The 22,854-nt window shown below is 43.6% G+C and overlaps 1 protein-coding gene across 1 annotated transcript in view; it reads right to left on the bottom strand.

Moving 5' to 3' along the window:
* The window catches only part of MACROH2A2 (macroH2A.2 histone), a 59,537-nt gene extending 37,870 nt beyond the window's left edge, over positions 1 to 21,667 (bottom strand). The window contains exon 1 of the mRNA XM_001170543.5: positions 21,306 to 21,667. The gene's annotated coding sequence lies outside the window, so the exon portion shown is untranslated. The remainder of the gene's footprint in view (positions 1 to 21,305) is intronic.
* Between the last annotated feature and the right edge of the window lie 1,187 nt (positions 21,668 to 22,854).

The raw sequence follows: 22,854 nt of genomic DNA, 5'->3' as shown, positions 1-22,854 counted from the left end.
ACCAGGAACTAAGAGAGAAACATTCACTGTTGCTTAAGGAAGCTATCTTTTGTGTGAAGACAAAATAATCACATATTCCTGGACAGAGTCTTTGTAAGCCCACCCACAATCTAGAAAATTGTAGTAGATCTTGGGTAGGCTTGGTCTGCTGGTTGACAGGGTACCGTAACCGACAAATGGAATATAATCTTCAGTAAGTAAAAGCAAATTACAAGGGACAAACGGTCAGGAGCAAAGAAAAGGAAAATGACATTTTCTAGGAAATGTGTTAATATATCAAAGCTCTCTTCCCCAAGGTCAATGGCGTTCTCAGGGGCCGTTTCCTCTGGAGATGAAAAATGAGAAAGTCAGGAACAAATTGAAATTGGTTCTATCCATTGATCCTGGTTAGGTCATCATACCAACAGGCAAGATGGCAAAGGAAAGGAGGGTCCAAGAAAGTCGCTAAATATGACAGAAGAAGATACTAAATGAATGCTTGGTTAATATGAAATAGATACAAAACCAGGATTTACTTAATCTAGGTGAAAGAGTGAACAGATTTCAATTTTCTAAAGCATCTGATAACTCCATTATGACCAAGGAGACTATATTAAAAGCTCTGAAATTAGCAACAAAGCCCTTTCTCAACTCTCACCTGTCCCCGAGGTGAATGATTCAAGTTTGGGGCATTTTAGTATATACTTCATATACATTATTTAAAATGCTCATATGTACTTACTACTCCCCTATTTTATACTTCATATGTCGTTTTGCCACCAAAGGATGTAGCTATTCATCAGTTAGGTACAAGCAAAGATGAGAGAAGTGCCTTAGACTATTATCTCTTTGACTGCAAGGCCCAGGGATCAGGCAATGTTGCCATGTTGTTTTATCACGTTGTTTCTTCATCTGGAAGAAACAAGATCTCCCACCTTTGCCGTGCTGCTGCTGTCTGTGGCTGCTCACTCTCATAAATCCACTTGTAGGGGTTTTCTCTTTGAGGAAGCAAGCAACTATGTGTTAGGTAAATGTATGGAGGGCCTGCTGTTAGTCAGCCCTGTCGCAGGAAAGAGGGGAAACAGACAGCATTGCTAAGTGGTCCCTGTCCTCACATAGCACGTGTTTGCTAGCTGGGTTGTGGTGCTCTAAATGGAGGTGGCTCTTGCTATAGTGGAAGGAGCCCAGCACTGCGGAACAGAAAGTCCTGGGCATAGCGCCGCTTCTACATAACTACAGTCATGCACCCCACAATGACCGCATATGACGGTGGTCCTGTATGATCATAATGGAGCTGAAAAATTCCTATGCCCTAGTGACATCTTTTTGTTGTTGTTGTTGTTGTTGTTGTTGTTGTTTGGGAAGGAGTCTTGCTCTGTCCCCTAGGCTGGAGTGCAGTGGTGCAATCTCGGCTCATTGCAACTTCTGCCTCTGGGGTTCAAACGATTCTCCTGCCTCAGCCTCCCAAGTAGCTGGGACTATCGGTGTGCACCACCATGCCTGGCTAATTTTTGTATTTTTAGTAGAGACGAGGTTTCACCATGTTGGCCAGGCTGGTCTCAAACTCCTGATCTCAAGTGATCCATCTTCCTCAGCCTCCCAAAGTGGTGGGATTACAGGTGTGAGCCACCACACCTGGCCAACCTAGTGACATCCTAACGGCGTAGCACAATGCCTTACTCATGTGTTTGTGGTGATGCTGATGTAAACAAACCTACTGTGCTGCCAGTCATATAAAAGTCTAGCACATATAATTATGTATAGTATATAATACTTGATAACAAATGACTATGTTACTGGTACTCCTACTTATTAAAAACAAAGTAAACTGTAAACCAGCCTTAAATGGATCCTTCAGGAGGTATTCCAGAAGGAGGCATTATTATTACAGGAGATGACAGCTCCGTGCGTGTTATTGTCCCTAAAGACTTTCCAGTGGACAAGATGTGAAGGTGGAAGACAGTGTTATTGATGACCCTGACTCTGTGTAGGCCTAGGCTAATGTGTATGTGTCTTATTTTTTTTAACAGAAGTTTAAAAAGTTAAAAAAAATTTTAATAGAAAAATGCTTATAAACTTAAAGTATAATAATAATAAAAAAAGAAAAATGCTTATAGAGTAAGGCTATAAAGAAGGAAAATATGTGTAGTAGCTGTGCAATGTATTTGTGTTTTAAGCTAAGTGTTATTACAAAAGAGTCAAAAAGTTTAAAAAGGTTAAAAAGTTTATAAAGTAAAAAAAATTACAGTAAGCTAAGGTTAATTTATTATTGGATAATTTATTGGAAAATTTATTATTGGATAAGGTTAATTTATTATTAAGGAAAATATTCTCTTTTAAATGTAGTAGCTTACATGTACGGTATAAAGTCTACAGTAGTGTACAATAATGTCCCGGGCCTTCACATTCACTCACCACTCACTCACTCACCCAGAGTACTTCTAGTCCTGCAAGCTCTATTCATGGCAAGTGCCCTATACATGTGTACTGCTGTTTACATTTTATACTGTATTTTACTGTCCTTTTCTAAGTTTAGAGACACAAAAACTTACCATTGTGTCACCATCGCCTGCAGCATTCAGTATGGTAAGATGTTGAGCAGGTTTGTAGCCCAGAAGCAACAGATCATAGGATTATAGCCTAGGTGTACAGGAGGCTGTACCATCTAGGTTTGTGAAGTCCACTCTATGCTGTTTGCACAATGACAAAATCACCTAACGATGCATTTCTCAGAACGTACCCCTTTCGTTAAGTGATGCATGACTGTAGTTATGTGAGCTTCGTATGTTATTTATTTGGACCTCAGTGGCCTTCTCTGTAAAACAGGGCAGGTGGCTAACATCCTTACAGTTGTTCTGCTCTTAAACATCCTGATTTTTCTGAAAGGCACTTTTCAATGATTTTGGTAGAGAAGCTTAGGCTCTTTAAGCAGTCGGTTCTAAAGACTTAAGAGCCTACACAGGCTCATAAAGGTGCATTAGTGACTCTCCTAAGCCAATTATGTGCTTTTCTCAGTTAATGGTAAGTGGGATTGGAGGATGATTACTAAGTCTGGTTGTCAAGAAAACCACCTGAAAAGCCCATCACAGGGTGGACGTGCTCTGTGAATATGGTGTGTGCTGGCTGGTCTTAATCTCTCCCTACCATGCTTCCACCAGAGAATGCTGCATGAAGTACAAACACCACAAGGGCAGGGACACCCCCTGTGCACACACGCGCACACACACACACACGCATGCACGTGCACACGCGCACACACACACACGCATGCACGTGCACACGCATACACGCACGCGCTCACACACATGCACACATGCACATGCACACAGACACACACACACACACTTTCCTCAAAACAGCCAGAGAATGACTAGGTGTGCAGGATAAAGCCATTTAGGGACTTTCCTACTATTAGCTGCCAAGAGAAGTCACAAATTGCCCTAAAAATTGGAACTTAGGACTAGGAGTATAAGAAAAGCAAGTGACTTTAGGGGACGGATGCCTAAAACACTCATGAAGAGGCCAAGCGTGGTGGCTTACGCCTGTAATCCCTACATTTTGGGAGGCTAAGGTGGGTGGATCACCTGAGGTCAGGAGTTTGAGCCTGGGCAACATGATGAAACCCCGACTCTACTAAAAATACAAAATATTAGCCGGGTGTGGTGGCGGGTGCCTGTAATCCCAGCTACTCTGGAGGCTGAGGCAAAAGAATCACTTGAACCCAGGAGGAGGAGGTTGCAGTGAACCGAGATTGTACCATTGCACTCCTGCTGGGCAACGACAGCGAAACTCCGTCTCAAAAACAAACAAACAAACAAAACTCAACACTCATGAAGATAAAATAGCCAAGTAAGGAAGATCAAAGTAGGAACAAGTAGAGAAACATACCACCTGCACATTGTAAAAAAGTACCTAAATGTAAGAATCATCCTGAACATGGTACTTTATAATAAGTTTTTCCCTCTGTGGCTTCCAGACTTCCCTCTAAGTGAGGGCCTTAGAGGAAATCCCCCTGGGTGGGGGATGCAGCTCCATCTGAAGTCTAAGTGTGAGACGGACTGACTTACGCATGTATTTTAAGCAGGACTGGAGAGTTCTCTATGCCTGCCAAACCCATCTTTTCAGGTCTTGTGCGGAATTTAAGCAGCCAGGCACCTATCTCCCAGGCCCTCCTGGGGACTCAGGGCTGTGAGGTCCCTGGGCACAGACAGTAAGAATTAGAGCACATCCAGGAATCCCTAGGGGAAGCAAGGAGGGGCTTATGGAGCTGACATGTTACATCTACCAGAGCCCACCGACGGGAGGAAGTGCTGAGCCTCTGGGGCCACTCCAGAGAAGACCCTGCTTTCTAAAGACCACCTCTCCCCAAAGCCTGTGCTGGATTATGCCTGGAGTTATGATAAATTATAACCCTGAACTTCCTTCTTTCCCAGGCCACCCTTTCCTCCAACTCTATTCCATCTTGGGAAGTCAGGAGTCAAAAACTTGAATGGGTTTTTATCCACATCCTGGTAATTGGAGTCTCGGTGTAGGCCTACTGTCTAAAAAGAACCATTGCAAGGTGAAAATTTGTTTTCTTCAGGCTAATATTAAATGTTTACATTTAAGTATTAGCCTGAAGGAAACAATTTCTGCTCTAAGACAATTTCCCTCTGATTAGGCAAAGCTTAAGGACTACAATACACTAAGTTTACATGTTTGGAGAGAATATGGCTGGACGCAGCTCTTGGTGTCCTCAGAGACACCATGTGGGCAATCCCTGGAGGCCACGCGGCTCTGTTCAGGTGGCCCCATTTTCCCAGATGCACGTGGGCTATAGAGGAAACCAGACAAACCCTGAATCTGCAATGTACCTGTCCTTTCATAGCAGAAAGACCAAGGTATACAGTCTTATAATTACTCGTAGAGTGGATCAGAGCATTTCAAGCATGTTAACGGTGAGAAACAGGGAGGTAAAACTCCAGACTCAGAGAAGAAGAGGGAGAATGTAGGGCTCCTGGCTCGTTCCCCCGAACCCCCAGGAGCACAGCAACGGGAAGCACATCGTTGGTCTTGTGTGTGCTGGGGAAGAGGGCGTATTCAGACTCTGTTGTTTCAGAATTTATTTCTAGGTTTGGCTTTTAAGCCCATAACAACACCGACAGGTTAGATTTTATATGTAACACCGGGTAAATATGAAGTTGCAGCACTGACTCAGACATGGGCAATAAACTCACACCAGACTATTCAAATAACTACCGTATTTCACTGATTTTATGATGCACTTTTATTTTTTAACATTTTACTGTCTCTAGAAGTTGGTATGCATCTTGCAATCGATACCATCATAGATTCAATCTAAGACAGTATTTATGGAGCATTTATTATTGAACAAGAAACTACATTAGATGTTGTTAAATTTATATGACCCTTGTCCTCCAATATTTTCCAATGAAGTTGCCTGACAGACCAAAATGAAGTTTCAAATAGATGTCAGAGCCATGGTTCCCAAACTGTGCACCAGGGTACACTGGGGCAATCAACAAACCCACAGAAGCACTGCAGGAAGGTTTAAGCTTTCCCTTGAATATAGCCATAGTTGGCCTCTGTGGGACCCCACCACTACCAGCTCCCGATGGTTCAGTTTCAACAGTAGGGTGCACTATGTTCCTTTAGATGATGCCATTTTTTTCTTGCAAAGCTGGGTTTTTGGCTGTTGCTGTGATTAAAAGCGAGTGTTGGGTGAAAGTCAATACAGAACAGAAAATGAGGGTGGCAGTGTCCAATCTGACTCCAAGGTCTGGGTACCTGTGCAGTGCCCAACAGCTGTACACATCCTATTTGTAATTCATTGTGGTTATTTAAGAACAGAATAAGAATACTTTTTCCTTTTAATTCATGTGTATTATTTTCCCATATGGCTAGTACGATGTTAGAACATGAATACTTATTAAGTTGTTTGGACCTCAACACTTCATAAATGGAACAGGCAGGCATTTCCTCTGCCCTAGTGGTATCAAGAACATGCTGGAGACATTAAGAACTCTGAGAAAGTGAGGGAATTTCTATGCTAGGGCCCACCACCAACAAGCTTAAACCTATACTTCTGACTTGCTCAAGGTTACCCTAAAGTAAGGAAAATAAGAAAGTTAAAGAAATTATTTAAATATTTTGAGTTTATCTTTAAATCTGAGGAATATTTGCACATAGTAAAAAAAAAAGCAAAAAGGAATCAAAATGTATAAAATGAAGAGCAACAGTTTCTCACTCATTGGTCTCATTGAGAGAGACAAGTACAGGCAACAAGGGTTAATTTCAGTTCTGGTGGCTACCTCCAAAACTCTCATGCTTATACCTCCACTTCTTGATCTATTTTCATTTTTAGACAGTCTCTATCTGTGCCGAAGAAGGATGAGACCTTAACCCACCTTCCTCCTCCCTTTTCAATTGTTGACAGTTATTTTTTCAGTTTTATTTCCTCCACTGATCGCCTTGGAAACTTGAAGTAATACTGTACACTCCAATCTCTGTTTCTGACTTCATCAACTTTGGGGATTATCTCTCATGTCATCATCATATGAGAGGAGGATATGAGCGCCCTAATCTTTCCCAGGTCCTCTCCTCCCTACATCACCTCCCTAAGCTCTACTTCTGTCTTCTATACTTGCTATTGTCCTATTCATAACATATATATTTTATTCTATAATCACAATAAAATCATTCACATTTTGACTCTAGATTTATTTTGAAAGTTAAACTCCATTTACATGGTTAAGACTTTCTAAATATTGTTCCCTGCAGAACTGAGTATAGTGCTCATCACATTTGTAAATATTTTCTGCAGAATCAAGTGTGATGCTAGCATCACAGTTTCTTCTCTGTGGTCCAGCATCGGAATCCTTGAGTCCTCATGTCAAGATGAATTGTTTTTTTCTGAAAACCTAATGTTCAAAAGCATTCCACGTTTTCCGTGGCTTCACATTTGGACCATGTCTTTCTTGTATAGCTCCTCTCTAACCCTGAAGTTATTAACTATAGTTGATTCTCAATATGTGCGGTCGTTATGTTCTATAAAGTAGTCAGAAACACAGAATTAGCAAAAACTGAAAAACTGCGCTTAGGGGAAATACAGGGTTAGGCTCCTACAAGCCTCTGGTCACAAGATTTCATCAACTAATCAATACTTAACCTTGTTTTATGTGTGTTTGTGTTCAAAGACACCTTGTTTAATAGATATTGTTGACTCATTAACATTGAGCTTCTGGCCAACAGCACTGTTAACACGTGCCTGAAGGAAGCTTGCACATCATTGCCTTCTTGCACTTAGGAATGCTAGACATCATTTCAGCACTACACCTGGGGGCCATTCTAAACAGCAAAATCACCAACAAAAAGCACAAACATGTGAAAAACATGGCACTAAATAGGGCATGGAAAGGGCACTTGATTGCATTGTGAGCTGAAACAAGAAGGCAGTCACCCGGTGCAATCTCAGCGGGGAAGGTGTGCTTGTGGCGACTAAGATGTTTTGCTGCTCTGTGTACGTGCATGTCTTAGAATGACCGTGAAAGTGCCACAAGTATTGATTTGGGGGCTCCAAATACATTTTAGCATGTAGGCAAATTCACAAATATAGGATCCACAAATAGGAACGTGGGCCATATTTTTCTGTGTTGACAAAAGATGTTCCTTTACCATGTCCTCAAAATCACTCAGCTTCTCAATCACATTGTTCTTTGTAGAGACCCTGTTTTTCCCAGAGAACCGTTTGCAGAGGGGTTATTCTCAAAGCCCTCTGACCTCCAGCTCCAGTTTGGAATGGGAGTGTTTTAGCCAGCGGTCTTCCTGGGACTGGTCTTTCTGGGACCTATCTTCTCTGTTCATCCTTGGCCCTATGACTTCCTCTTTCTTGGTTTTCTCCCTTGTTTTGTTGGTATCCGCCTGATGTAACTCTTCAGAAACAGGACAGGGAAGTAAACTTTGTTTTCTTTCTTTCTTTTTTTGAGACAGTTCTTGCTCTGTCACCCAGGCTGGAGTGCAGTGGTATAATCACGGCTCACTGCAGCTTTGACCTCCTGGGCTCAAGCAATCGTCTACCTCAGCCTCCTGAGTAGCTAGGACTATAGGTGTACACCACACCCAGCTGATTTTTTTGTAGAGATGGGGGTCTCACTATGTTGCCCAGGCTGGTCTTGAACTCCTGGCCTCAAGTGATCCCCCCGCCTGTGAACTCTTGGCTTCAAGTGATCCTCCCATCTCAGCCTCCCAAAGTGCAGGCATTAAAGGCATAAGCCACCACATCTGGCCTAAACTTTGTTTTCTTATAGAAACAGAACTATCTTACTTGAACGATCTTTAGGTTATCATTTAGTAGAGTATTATCATTTTTAGTGTCCAAATCATTTTGCTTCAATATTTTGAAGTCATTGAACCCTGCTCAGCATTTGGCAATAAGTTGGTTCAACCTGAAAACTTAGACTTTTATAACATGGATTTTTTTTTTCTATTATGTCTTTGATTATCCCTCCCCCCTCAACCCACTGCCAATTTCTTTATTTCTCCCAATACCCCCTTTCTTTGTCTCTTACTGAGATTCCTGTAAACCAGGTATTGGATCTCCTGGATTAATAGTCCAAGTCTCTTATCTTTTTTCTTCTATTTTTTCTTCAGTCTTTATCTAATTTTGGTAATCATATTTTTAATTTCCAAGAGCTCTTTTTGTTCTCAGATTATTCCTTTTGTATAGCATCCTGTACTTTAATGAATGTACCATGTCTTCAAATCTCTCTGAAACTAATTAGAATGTGTTAAATTTATCTTCTGTCCTCTAAATTATTTTATCAGGCAGTTGTTCTATTTATTGATTGATTGATTTTCATCTTTCACTTCCATGTAGGCTTTTCTTAAATGTCTGGTGATCTTTGGTTATGCGTTTGTATTTAAGAATGAAGGACAAGGCCGGGCACGGTGGCTTACGCTTATAATCCCAGCACTTTGGGAGGCCGAGGTGGGCAGATCACTTAAGGTCAGGAGTTCGAGACCAGCCTGGCCAATATGGCGAAACCCTGCCTCTACTAAAAATACAAAAATTAGCTGAGCGTGGTGGTGCGTGCCTGTAATCCCAGCTACTAGAGAGGCTGTACCTGTAATCCCAGCTACTCGAGAGGCTGAGGCAGGAGAATCACTTGAACCTGGGAGGTAGAGGTTGCAGTGAGCCAAGGTCCTGCCACTGCAACGATCCTTTTTCAAGCACTCCAGCCTGGGCGAGAAAGTGAGACTGTCTCAAAAAAAAAAAAAAAAAAAAAAAAAAAAAAAGAATGAAGGACAAGGTTGATGATTATAGGCAGATAGAAGAGCTTTCTTGAATTCTTCAACCATTGGTTGGTGGGCATGCTTCCTGTTTGGGATCTCCGGGTGTGTGTGCAGGGCATGCATTCAATTAGCAGGCATGGCTTTAGGTGTCCAGTTAGGAACTAGTTGTATTAGTTCATTTTCACACTGCTGATAAAGACACATGCAAAACTGGGAACAAAAAGAGGTTTCGTTAGACTAACAGTTCCACATAGCTGGGGAGGCCCCAGAATCAGGGCGGGAGGCAAAAAGCACTTCTTACATGGCAGCGGCAAGAAAAAAATGAGGAGGAAGGAAAAGCAGAAACCCCTGATAAACCCATCAGATCTCGTGAGACTTATTCACTATCAGGAGAATAGCACAGGAAAGTCCAGCTCCCATGATTCAATTACTTCCCCCTGAGTCCCTCCCACAACATGTGGGAATTCTGGGAGACACAATTCAAGTTGAGATGTGGATGAGGACACAGCCAAACCACATCAGCAGGCATGGCTTTAGGGTGTCCAGTTAGGAACTGAGAACCCCCAAATGCCAGAATGAGCAGGGAGGTTTATTTTGTGGTGTGATATTTATCCTAGAAATTCTACGTGTGCCTTGTAGTTTTTTAATCTTTTTTTAGATGGAGTCTTGTTCTGTCACCCAGGTTGGAGTGCAGTGGCACAATCTTGGCTCATTGCAACCTCTGTCCCCCGGGTTCAAACAATTATCCCTGCCTCAGCTTCCTGAGTAGCTGGGATTACAGGAGCCTTCCACCACGCCTAGCTAATTTTTGTATTTTTAGTAGAGACAGGGTTTCACCATGTTAGACAGGCTGGTCTCGAACTCCTGACTTCAGGTGATCTGCCTGCCTCGGCCTCCCAAAATACTGGGATTACAGGCATAAGCCACCATGCCCAGCCTCTTGTAGTTGTTTGATTGCTTTAGAGAAGAACTCTCAGATTGTTAGCTTAAGGGCTAAACACCAAATTGCTGGAAACTCTTCTAGTAGTAAAGGAGGGAGAAAGGATAATTCACCGAACTGTCCTGGAAACAGGCCTTCAATGAGTCCCCACTTATCACGCTCCCCACCTTCGCCACAGTTCCCTCTTGCTTTTACTCTCAGCTGTGGCTTCCCCTGTGACGTGCATACGTTCTTATGCACTTTCAGTCTTCTGGAAATTTCCTGAAATCTCCCATCTGCTGTTGACTAACCACACCAGCCCCTACCCCTTTGTTATTGTTTATTTTATTTGTACTTCTTTACCATTATTTCTGTGGCTCTGGAGAGGAGGGGTTTGAAGGAAAGCACATGTGCTCAGTCCATCATTTTGAACTGGAAACTGAAAATGTCATTTTACTTTAACGTTTTAACAAACGTCATTTGTGGATCAGCCTAGAAATGAGTATGCTGCTGAGGAGAAACAGCTCAACTGTTTTATAATTGAGTAATAATGTCGTGTTAAAAAATTAAGATCACATTCATCACCAGGTGAGTCACTGAAAACTAACCGGTCTTGAGATAATTGAAGAATATAAAATTTTGCATCAAGAGACGATAAAGACTCCTTAATAGAATAGAATCAAACTCAGTGTGTCTGTATTTGCACAATTGCAGCATATGAGGTTCCCATAAACAATATTTAAAATTATACTGTGATCCCAGATGGGAGGAGAGGAAAGAAAGGAAACCCCTTAGCATGTGCCCTTATTGAATGAGTTGCTTTTGGTGAGAAACAGGAAACTTTATTTAACACCCTGACGGCCTTCATCAAAAGACAAAATAGTCTGGTTTCTTTAGACCAATATTTTCTTTTTATTCAAATAATTTCTTTATCAAGTATAAGGAGCTGATATACAGTGAGCCACATTTTACACTTCAACTTTTTCACATTTTTATTTTTTTGTAAACTGTGGAGGGCTGCAACAAACCCTCGGCCAGCCAGCAAGGTGGGCCATTAGACACCTCCAGCATCCTGATTTATTTATTTATTTATTTTGTTTTTGTTAAATTTTTTATTGGTGGTATTTGGCTACATGAGTAAGTTCTTTAGTGGTGATTTGTGAGATTTTGGTGCACTGAACCTGACTTGTAGTCTTTTATCGCTCATCCTCTTCCCACCTTTCCCCTGAGTACCCAAAGTCTATTATGTCATTCTGATGCCTTTGTACCCTTATAGTTTAGCTTCCACTTCTGGGTGAGAACATACAACAGCATCCTGACTTAAATGACCATTTTTTTTCTACAGTCAAGCTTCTACAACGAGGCTTTGAAAAAGACACAGCAGTCAGTAATTTGAGGATTGGGAGCTATAATTACAGGCCAGGGTGTCACAGGTGGGGTTCGGTCACACCGATGAATCACCTTGACAAAGGATCTAGACTCACAAGACGGCTTATTTTAAAGCACTCTTTCGAGATCATTCTCTTCAGAAGTATGCAAATCAAAATGCTTTCATCATACATTATTTTAAATCTAGAAATAAGAGATCTTAGAGCTTTTAATGATGGAATTGAAATTTAAAAAAATCTTTAAACTTTGTTTTCATGAACACGAAATTCACAGTGTCATCCCTAATGGACTCATGTACTGTTTTAAAATTGCTGAAATTTATTCAATTTATTCATTTTTATCCTCTATGATATTTCCCTAATCTGTGGTATTGTGCTTCAGAATATTTTATATTGCAAATATTTATGAAAAGTGATGGAGACACTGCAATGAAGCATCTTTGTCAGTTCAGAATAATCCTTTGGGAGAATACATTGAGATGAAATAAAACAAAACTAGGTAGGAAATGAGGGGATTCAATATAAATATATTAACTATACATTGAAATATATTTTAAAGGGTATGAAAAAAATCTTAGCTTCCCACCTAATAGAGTTTGACTGTATTTTGGTGTGTTACCCTAAGTACTGTATTAAAATAATAATAGTTTGTTAGCATTATTTTGTAGCTGTAAAAACCATTTTCAGTAATACGAGCTAAATCACTGGCTCTATTACACTTCCATTTATGAACTCCAAGGGCAAATCATTATAGTATAATACTTTCCAAACCATTTTCTTTCAAGGCCACCTTTAAGTGAATGAGAATAGTCAATAATTTTATCGTCATATATGTTAAAGCACATTAACAATTTATAACGTAAAGGGCTATATCAAATGCAATTTCATCAAAATGACATGCAGATCAAATTAACCAAATTAACCAACCATGAATGTTAGAACCAAGCATTAATCCAATTTATTTAAATTATACTATTGGATAACAAATCATTCCCTTTAAAAAAAGTATTTCAAGTCACGTCGTGTAGTGGGAAGTTCAACTGCCGGCACATTCTTTGTCATTCAGAGGCAGAGCACGTGTGGTCACTCTAGAGGAGCTGGGGACAAGGGGTAGGGGCATTTAAGGGGTAGATTTAGGATATCTGCTGCTACTGCAGGATACTAAGACATTTTAACATGTTTTGTGGTCTCTGTTGAACCTGAGCTGTGGTTATTTTAAAAAAGAGAAATGCAGAAGTTGTTGATCTATACTGTAGCTTGTTTCTTTATTATTAGCCTTATGCTATTTTCTAATATAAATACGTTTGGCCACCTGTGGTACTTGGATGAGAAATGAATAAAAATAATTTTAGTTTTCTTTGAATCTGAGTTAGCAATGCATTCCTAAAGAAAGCCAACCAGAAAATGAACCAGTTTGCCTTCCTGAATCTATTCATCCACAGAAAACAAAACAAAAACACCCTCACTGGGTCCAGCCTGGTCTCTTCTTGTCTTTTTGTTCTTTGAGGCTTGACAAATAGGAACAGTGGGATTTCCATAAACAATATTTAAAATTATACTGGGATCTCAGAAGGGAGGAGAGGAAAGAAAGAAAAACCCCTTAGCACATGCCCTTATTGAATGAATTGCTTTTGGGGAGAAAGGATAAACTTGATTTAACATGCTGATGGCCTTCATAAAAAGACAAAGTAGTCTGGTTTCTTTAAACCAATATTTCTTTTTTCTTTTTTTTTTTTTAGACAGAGTCTCTGTCACCCAGGCTGGAGTGCAGTGGCCCAATCAGCTCACTGCGGCCTTGACATCCTAAGTTCAAATAGTCCTCCCACCTTAGCCTCCCAAAGTGCTGAGATTATAGGCATGAGTCACTGAGACCAGCTTGACCAAGATTTTCTTTTAATTTAAATAAGTTCTTTATCAAGTATAACAGTGGTTAAACTATCTTGTTTTCTGCAAATCTAACAGATCCAAATTAGTAATGCAGTTTATTGTTATAAGCAGCACCTTCTTTACTTCTCTGAGCAGGGCACTGGCTTTGTCTGAGCCAAGATGAGATTCCCAAATGGGAGTAGAGGTGTGCAGGAGCACCGTTAGGGGCTAGAGTGAATGTTCCATACCAGACAGCAGGTGGACTGTATGCCTTGGTGTGCCTGATCCACCAGGGGCTTCCAGAGACATCCATGTTTGCTGAGCAACTGAGTTCATCAGTGGGGCCAGTTGTCTGCTCTCAAAGCTAGAACAACAGACTGCTCTGGAACCCCTCTTCCTCCATCCCTTTCTCTGCCTGCACCTCCCTACCCATTTTTTCTTGCTGTCTGTCCTTTTTTCTTTTTCTTTCTTTCCTTTTTTTTTCTTTTTTTTTTTAAGAGAGTCTGGCTCTGTCGCCCAGGCTGGAGTGCAGTGGTGCGATCTTGGCTCACTGCAACTTCTGCCTCCCTGGTTCAGGAGATTCTCCTGCCTCAGCCTCCCAAATAGCTGGAATTACAGGCGCCCCCCACTGTGCCCCACTAATTTTTATATTTTTAGTAGAGATGGGTTTTCAGCATGTGGGCCAGACTGGTCTCCAACTCCTGACCTCAAGTGATCCACCCACCTCAGCCTCCCAAACTGCTGGGATTATAGTCGTGAACCACCGCACCTGGCCCTGCTGTCAGTCCTCAGGCAGTGGCTGCACTGTGGGGACAAGTGGCTTGGGTCTTTTGCTGCAGTTCTATGTTCTGTGCTCTTGACAGGCAGTGTTGCTCCCTGGTTATGCACGTGTGGGTCCCCTGTAGCTCCTGGGCCCCGGCACATTGTATCAGCTGCTTCAGCTAAGGGCTACCACTGGCCACACCACACCACACCATCCTCTCTGTGGGTGTAACCAGCCACTGGCCACACCACACCATCCCCTCTGTGGGTGAAACCTGCCAAAGTTCAAGGGGGCATCAAGGTGGTAGAATGGAAGGTGCGGTGGACCATGGGGAGGGAGCCTCCAGTTTGGCTGTGACTAGCTGTGGCCTGTAGGCAAATCAGTAGACCTTGTAGGGTTCCCCTTTTGCTTGAACAAAAATTTGTAGGAGGCCAGGCGTGGTGGCTCACGCCTGTAATCCCAACACTTTGGGAGGCCGAGGTGGGAGGATCACTTGAGGTCAGGAGTTCGAGACCAGCCTGGCCAACGTGGTGAAACGCTGTCTCTACTAAAAACACAAAAATTAGCCAGGTGTGGTGGCGCATGTCTGTAATCCCAGCTACTTAGGAGGTTGAGGCAGGAAAATCATGAATCCAGGAGGCAGAGGTTGCAGTGAGCCAAGACCACGCCACTGCACTCCAGCCTGGGTGACAGAGTGAGACTCTGTCTCAAAAAAAAAAAAGAAATTATACTGTAATATATAAAACAGATGCAAGGGGAGCTGTCCTGGCTGGAGTGGGCAAGTGCCTGGGAACTTCAACAGCTTGGTCGCCACCTTTCCTGCCTTGGGCCTCCAAGGAGCACTGGGTTCTGTGGAGCCCCACCTGAGAACCATTGCACCAGCTCACCTCTGAGGTCCTCTCCAACCTATAAGATGCTCAAAACAGACTCCCTCTGAGCCCCACCTGTCACTTACATTCACAGAGATAGAGCAACCAGGATAAATAAGTCACATTCACAGGATCTGTCCTTTGAAGTTGCTATTTCTTCACCCAGGATAACCACAGAAAAGAAAAACTGGACCTGAAAAAATCTGCTTGATTTTATATCTAGGACTGCCTTTTCTTCACCCCAAAACAATAATCTACATTGTTTACTATGGAACAGCTGAGGTGAAAATTCAGTTTAGTCGTGATAGGGTTGTTGGCGGGGTGGTGGGGGGACGGGGGACTTAAGTCAATGATCACTTCATTGAAATTCTGCAAGAAAGCTCAATTTGGAAGTTTACCACTCGGATGAGCAACCCAGTGAATGACCACCTGACCTAAAAGTTTATGTTGCATATTGTATAAGCTATTGGGGTTTGCCTCTTTGTGGTCCACCACCACTATTGAATTTTAATGGTCTTATTGAGCAGTGAAGGCAGGAGCGCAAAATACAAGTTACAAAATTCTGTGTGTGTGTATATATATATATATAATTGGCAGTGCCAGCCCAGCCAGCATGGGGCCTGGGTTCCAGGGTAAGTTTGATTTTATCTTGTGCTGTTTTTATCCTGTTGTCATAGAAATATCCCAAATTTGGGCATCTAAACTCTTATCATCAGGACCGCCTTTCATATCCAGAAACAACCCCTAAATCTTTGGCCAGATCATGTGTTGTAACTTTGAGTGAATAAATGTGGTCAATGTATCTAACCCTTCTGACATTTCAGAATCAGTTGGAGTAAATGTCTGTACACTGGTGGTCTATGCATATTTCCACACACATTTCTATCAAAGCATGAGAATTTTGACTTGAATTACTTACTCCATTCCAAGTCCAAATTGGCAATGCCAGTCAAATAAATCGGGCAAAGTATGATGGATGGTGAGATGGATAAATGAACAGTAAGGGCTTCAGAGAAACCACCAAATTTATCTTATTTAATACTTTGTGACAAGACAGTTTAAAGTACAGAGTTCTGTGGCTCAGTCTCATATTCTTTCTTTCATTTGTCACAGTTGGATAAAGTAGTGAGACAAATAAGTTTTGAAAATAAAAATTTGCCTACACAAACATTAAGCTGAGTATCATCTGAGAATCATTGGAAAGCTACCAGCTCCTTGCTCTTACCATGTGGGCATAAGGATGTAGGGCTTTGGGGTCAGGCTGCCTGGCCTGGAGTCCCTTGTGTGGTGACTTTGGGGCATGTTCTTCACCATCCCCCCACCATTTCGTTTTCCTGTGATGGGTGTAGTAATAGTACCTACTTATAGGGCTGCTGTCAGAATTAAATGGGTTAATACATGTAAGGTGCTTGAACAGTACCTGGCAGGTAGCAGACATTTAATAAACATTAACTACTGTGATTTATTTCCACAAAAGAAATCATTATAGAGAACTATTTTCATGAAATTCAGTCTGACATTTTCTGGGGCATATTTCTGCCTCTTTGTCCACTCTATTTCAAAACCAACCGCTACAATTAGTACGGTACTTGAGGTTGTATGTGTGTAAAGGGGTAATAATGAAAGTTTAACTCTAGGAAAACCCTGAGAGCCACATCATCTGCTGAGAACCCTCATGACAGCAAATAGTTTTGTTTTTCCCAAGGCTGGGCACTTTCAGATCCCCTCGGTCTAATCCTGTAGTCTCCAAATTCCATCTGCCTGAATTCACAGTCATTGCAATGTTGGAAATCACAGGATTTCACAAAATCATAATCTAAGACTGAAAGGGACTTGAGTGATCAATCATTTAGCATTCTCCCACTCCCCACCCCCACCCAAATGTAGCTACAATGAAAGGAATGGCTTGGAAGGGAACGTGCTCATTGAATGACTTGTCCATGGCCTGTGAGACCAAACTAGAACCAGCCCCCTTACCTCAACTGCTGCAACTGGGCTGTTCTTCCAACATGCTATTGCATGTTTTACCCCCAGATGCCACCTAGCATAGTGTTAGGTCACAGTTGATATTCAATAAATATTCCTTCAACTAGTGTTTGAATAAATGAAACCAGCCTTAAATATTTTGTTTCAAAAGGTCTCTTTTGTGATTTTTTGGGGGAAATGAATTATCCTCCCAAACACTTATCTTTCCTTCCAACCTAATTCCCAATATACATCCCAGTGTATATTGGGGAAAAAAATTCTATCTTCAAGATTTCACTACACTCCTTTTAAAAACATGATCTTCCAATACTATATTGGAACTCATATACTTCTCTACTGGCTGTTTTTCTCTTTCTTCTATATATAGAATTTAAGGTAGTCACAGACTTAAATGGCAATGAAAAAAATTGTGAGGGTTCTTTTAGTTCATCCTTCAACCTGAACCTTGGCAGGGTAGGCCAGGCCAGGACTCTCAGCCTTGCAAGGGAATCTCATAATCATGTTGAAGAATGAGGACTAGCTGGAACACAGCATCTGTATCCAGCTTCCTTCCACCTGCCTCGCTCCCTTACCCTTCTTCATCCAAATCCTGCCACGTTCACTATGAAGCCTAGCCCAACACCCTCCCTTCAAGTCCAAAACTCTCTTCTCCCTTTACAAACTGTTGTAGTAAATTTTTTGTGTATATCATTATGTATTAATTACGTATTATCATTATGTATTATCAATCACTTTAAAATTATTACTTGTATTTAGTTATCCAAGCAAGACATACATTAATTCAAATTACAGAACTTGGCCGGGCATGGTGGTACACGCCTGTAATCCCAGCACTTTGGGAGGCACAAGCTTGTAGTCCCAGCTACTAGGGAGGCTGAGGCAGGAGGATCACTTGAGCCTAGGAGATGGAGGTTGCAGTGAGCTAGATTGTGCCAATGCACTCCAGCCTGGACAAGAGATACTCCATCTCAACAAAACAAAACAAAACAAACAAAAAAAACAAATTACAGAACTTCAAATATTGTAACAAGGTTATGGATGGGTATCAATAATGATATGGCTAAAGCCCTTCTTGACAATTCCTCTAGTTCTTGTCTCTCTTAGTGGGCATCTTCTATACTTTTTCTGTCCATTTTGTATGAATTTTTACTTATAGAGATGTATAATTTTATATCGTTTTAATATCAATAGTACCATATAGTATGTACTGTTCTGCAATTTGCTTTTTTCATTAATAGTACATCTTGGTGATCTTTTTCTGTCTCAGTATGTATAGATCTGCTTCATTCTTTTGAACTGCTGCCTAATATTCCAGAAGACAGATGCACCAGAGTTTATTTAGCCATTCCCTGTTGATGGCTGTTAGGTTGTTTTCTACTTCAGAATGACCAAAATTGCAATGAACATCCTTATACATGCTGAGCTCACGGATGCCTGCTTCTTTGGGTGACATACTGAGAAATGGAATGGTGAGTCACAGAATGTGTGCATTATTAATTTTATAGTGCCAAACTGCTCTTCCAATTGGTTATATCAATTTACACACCAGTCAGCAGTATATGAAAGTACCTGTTTTCCCACTAGCTTGCCAAAATCACTTTTTACCTTGTTTTACCTGCATGTATATTTTATCTCCTAGGCTTGGGGTTGTAAGCTTTATGAGAGAAGGGCCCAATGACTTCCTTATATTTTATTTCATTTCTTTCCCTATCTAGAGGTGTTTAAGAATTGGTGTATACTCAGGAGGCTGAGACGGGAGGACCCCTTGAACCCAGGATTTCGAGACCAGTCTGAGCAATATAGCGAGACCCCCATCTCAAAACAACAACAAAACAAACAACAAAAGAATTGGTGCTCAATAAGTGTTTGTTGAATGATCTCTAACCACAAGTTCTTTGTTAATCTCTGTGCAATGTACTTTCCATTTACCAAGACTGCATCTAACTTGGAGGTTATTTCTTAAGGTTGAAAAACATTCTTAAGAAAGTTGGCTGAATTTTTGCACATCCCTCCCCAGTAACAAGTTACAGATACCTTTCATTTAAAGTTGCCTAAGACAGGACTCACCTCCTGTTCTGCTGGCAGGAGGCAGTGAAAACAGATGTGGTTGTCTCAGACAATAGCTAGCAGGGTGTCCCACCCACTGGGAAATGGCAGACCAGAGGCGCCTTAAAAATCCTGGGAACCAGACAGAAGATGGAATGGTGAGGGAGTAGGGTCAGAATCATAGGGACACTCCGGATTCAAGGAGGTAAATTCTTTTATGCAGTTTTGATATAGAGGAAACCACTAATAATGTGTAAAGTCTGACAATTAATGGATCCAGGTGAGGTGTAACTGTGGTAGGATAGGAAAAACCAGAGAAGAGGAGAACTGGGCATGTTTTAAAAGGAAATTTGGCTACAGGAAAGAGGGGTTATGAAGATGTGAATTATGCGACTCAAGATAAACTTTTCCGCCGGGCAGTGCCTCTATTTATTTATATGTAATTTTAGGCTAAAACAATTCTAAAAATCACCAGTATGTTTCCAAATCTTGGAGCTCTGAACATTTAGTTTGAAAATAAAAAGTGTGTTAAAACGGATTGAGAATTATGTGTAGCTTAGTTTGTGGTTCAAAACAACACACACGAAGACATGTTCTCGCTCTTAATAATGTTTTCTTTTTCTCTCACCTATTGAACCGTTTCAGTAGCAACTGTGCAGCCCAGTGAGGTGACAATTGGATTTCAAAACAAACACAAATGAGCAAAGTGAGGAAACCATTTGCCGCGGTGGACTAATGGCCCCTAGGGGATCCTGGGGTCTGTGGGGCTTAGAACTGGGCCCTTGTTTTGAATTCCTCTGAGGTGGACAGAGGCTGGAAGGACACCTCCGTTCCAGCGTGGCTGTGATAGGGTAACTGCCCTTGAAATCAGGGCAGTGGAGCCACGGTTCCCATCGCGTCCCCTCAAACACTCAGGGCCCCGCACTTTGGTTTCTCAGCCCATTTCTTCTCGCGCCTTTCATCCCTTCACTCATCCAGGGCCGTTGCCAAAAAACCCTGGCAAGGACCAGGCCTCAGTCAGGCCCACGGTGGTCCACTGCACGCGACGGGAAACTCCTGGAGGAAGCTCGTTTGGCCCTTGGGGAACCAATGCCCCTTTGGCCATTGTTGTAAGGAACAAAGAGGGCAAGAACTGAGGGCGCCCCCCCAAGGAAAGGCGGGGGAGGACACCCACGGGCGATCCGGGGAGCTGGCCGGGCTGGGGTTGAGGTGAGCCGGGGCTGCAGGCTGGGAGCCGGGGGAGGCAGGGCTGGTCCCCAACCGCCGCGCCCCACGAGCGATACGCACGGCGTCCGGCGCCCGGCAGAGCCCTTTCCTGCGCCGCAGCCAGTTTACTTTTATTCCCTTTTTCGATATTTTTATTATTATTATTTTTTCCCGCGCAAAGCGGGAGCCAGACTGCCCAGGCGAGCCACGGCCGGGCCGCCATTTCCCGGTGAAAGCGCAGCGCGCGTCGGCACCGGGCGCCCCGGAAAGGGAACCGAAGGGGAGTGCCCGGCCTCGCGCCCTCTTCCGCGCCGGCCCCGGGGCGCACGCCCGCCCGCGGCGCCCGGGTGTCCGCGCAGCAACCCCCAGCCTTCGCCCCGCCACCCGGCGTCCCCGACCTGACCTTCCCCGGCGCGGCCCGCCCCCGGACTCGGGTCCCTAACCTCCGCCCGGCTGCTCCGCGCCCCCTCCATTGTCAGCCTGGAGCCGCCGGCGCCCTGCCTGGGCACCTTCAGAGGCCCCCGAGGGGCCCTCCCCGGGCTCCCTCGGGCCCTGCGCAGCCCCCCACCCATCGCCCCGTGCCCATCGGCGGCCGGGCGCCTCCGTCCTCCCGCTCCTGCGCCCGAAACTCCGCATTCCCAGGAGACCTCCGCTTCCTCCGGGTCCAGCCTCGCCTGGGGCCCGCTGCTGAACCTCGCATCCCTCCTCCTTCCCCTCTCAGTACCCTCGACGCCCCCGGCCCCTCGCTGGCCGCAGGAATTTGACCACTTCTTTAGCAGCCCCCCCTTTATCGCCCAAGGAAGCAAGTTGGGCAGCTGGATTTAAGAATTTGTTCTTGCAGGGGGTGGGTCGGCTATCGAGGGTGCGCCCGCAGGGGCTCGGGGGAGAGGCAGAGGTGGTTCTCTCCGGCCCCTGCACTGCCCCGGCGGCGCGTTTTGTTTCCAGACCCCGGAGCACCCTAAACAATAATGCCATCGCCATGGCGGGCTCACCTGGTGCTGCGCCGCCTGCTCCCGGCGCCCGGTGCCCTCTGCGCGCCCCTCCCCGGGCGCAGGTTTGGCCCACGCGGCGCCGGTGCCGGGCAGGACTCTTTGCCTTTCTTTGGGTTCTATCTGTGCGTGTCAATGGCGGCAAGCGGCAGTTCTCTGGGCCGCGGATAGTAGCGGGGGGAGGAGGAGGAGGGAGAAGGGATTGCTCCTTCTCCACATAACCACCTCTAGGAGGAGTTGCTCAGCCTCATCCCCCGCCAGCCCAGGCTCCGCGACGGGTCCGGGGCTTTCGGTGGGATTTGATGAGCTATTGTCCTTCAGGAGCATTAATGGTGAAACCGCGCGGCCTCCGCGTACTTGGCCGATCTGCGAGACGAGCCGAGGGCCGCTCGCTAAGATGAGGCTTTCCCCAGAACTGGGCACAAACGCGCTATGGTCGCGATCCAGTCTCCTGTTAGCTGGATCCACCTTTGGTGGGAGAAGGTGGCGTGGGCGTTCATCTGGCAGCTCTGGGGAGAGTCTTCGAAGGGGAAAGCGAAAAATGCCACCTTCTATATTTTTGTGTCCTTAAATAATAACAAGTACATTAACGTTTGTGTCCACCACTGGGAAGAGTGCATAGGGCGGCCACAGCCACGAGAACTGAGAATTTATATCCGTGCCTGTAGGCTTTTTAGAAATTAAGACCGATTTAGAATCCAGCGTTGCATAATATTTGGAGAGGCAGATGTATGTTTTGGTGGGTGAGACTGTGTGTATGGGCATAATTTTTAATTGGGTTGCTTTACAAGGTGTTAATTTGCAATATCCCAACGGGTATTTAGATGAGCGCGAGGCTATTGTCTTCAGGACCAGTTTTTATTAGTTACTAGAAAATGCATCTTTATGGGGGTGTGGTGGACACTGTCGGGTGTGATAATGGGGATTAGCAGTTGCTGTGTTCCTAGTGGAAGCCAGTCTCGGCTTTGTATTGTGAGTTGTTGGCCAGGGCTCCATGGCTGGAGGGGAGTCAAAAGAATGTGTTTATTTCAGTGGGAAATACTAACTTGCTGTGGACCATCCAGGTTTCCTCTGATTTCTCCTACAGTCAAAGGACTGTGAGAGGCAACATTTTGATCCCTTCCAAAAAGAGAAACCGATGCAAACAGAATTCTCCAGCCTTGGCCAAATGGCTGATTTTTAAAGCTGTTACATTTGGTAATATTGTGTATATTTGCTACTACAAACTTGTAACTATTTAGGCAGTGGGGACTTTGGAGTGACTGAAAGCCTCCCAGTGCCTGAGTGGGAAGAACTCATGCCTACCACCCTCTGCGTCTCTACTAGTTAGTTAATCATGGCTATTGCTGGCGTTTATAGATAGCGGGTTAGGTTTAGAACATGTGCATTTTAAAGTGTATTTGCTGAGAAATCAGCCATGTTTCTCTCTGACTTCCTCCAAATCATGCATATATCATCAACATATGCATAAACCTCTATTTCAGTCTCCTATGGCTTCTCAAACTCCCCTGGACTCAACAGTCTCTGTTTCTTGGGGCTTCCTTTACTCTTT

This window comes from Pan troglodytes, chromosome 8, assembly GCF_028858775.2.
Source record: "Pan troglodytes isolate AG18354 chromosome 8, NHGRI_mPanTro3-v2.0_pri, whole genome shotgun sequence".
NCBI lineage: Eukaryota > Metazoa > Chordata > Mammalia > Primates > Hominidae > Pan > Pan troglodytes.
This window is presented reverse-complemented; position numbering and strand designations above follow the sequence as displayed.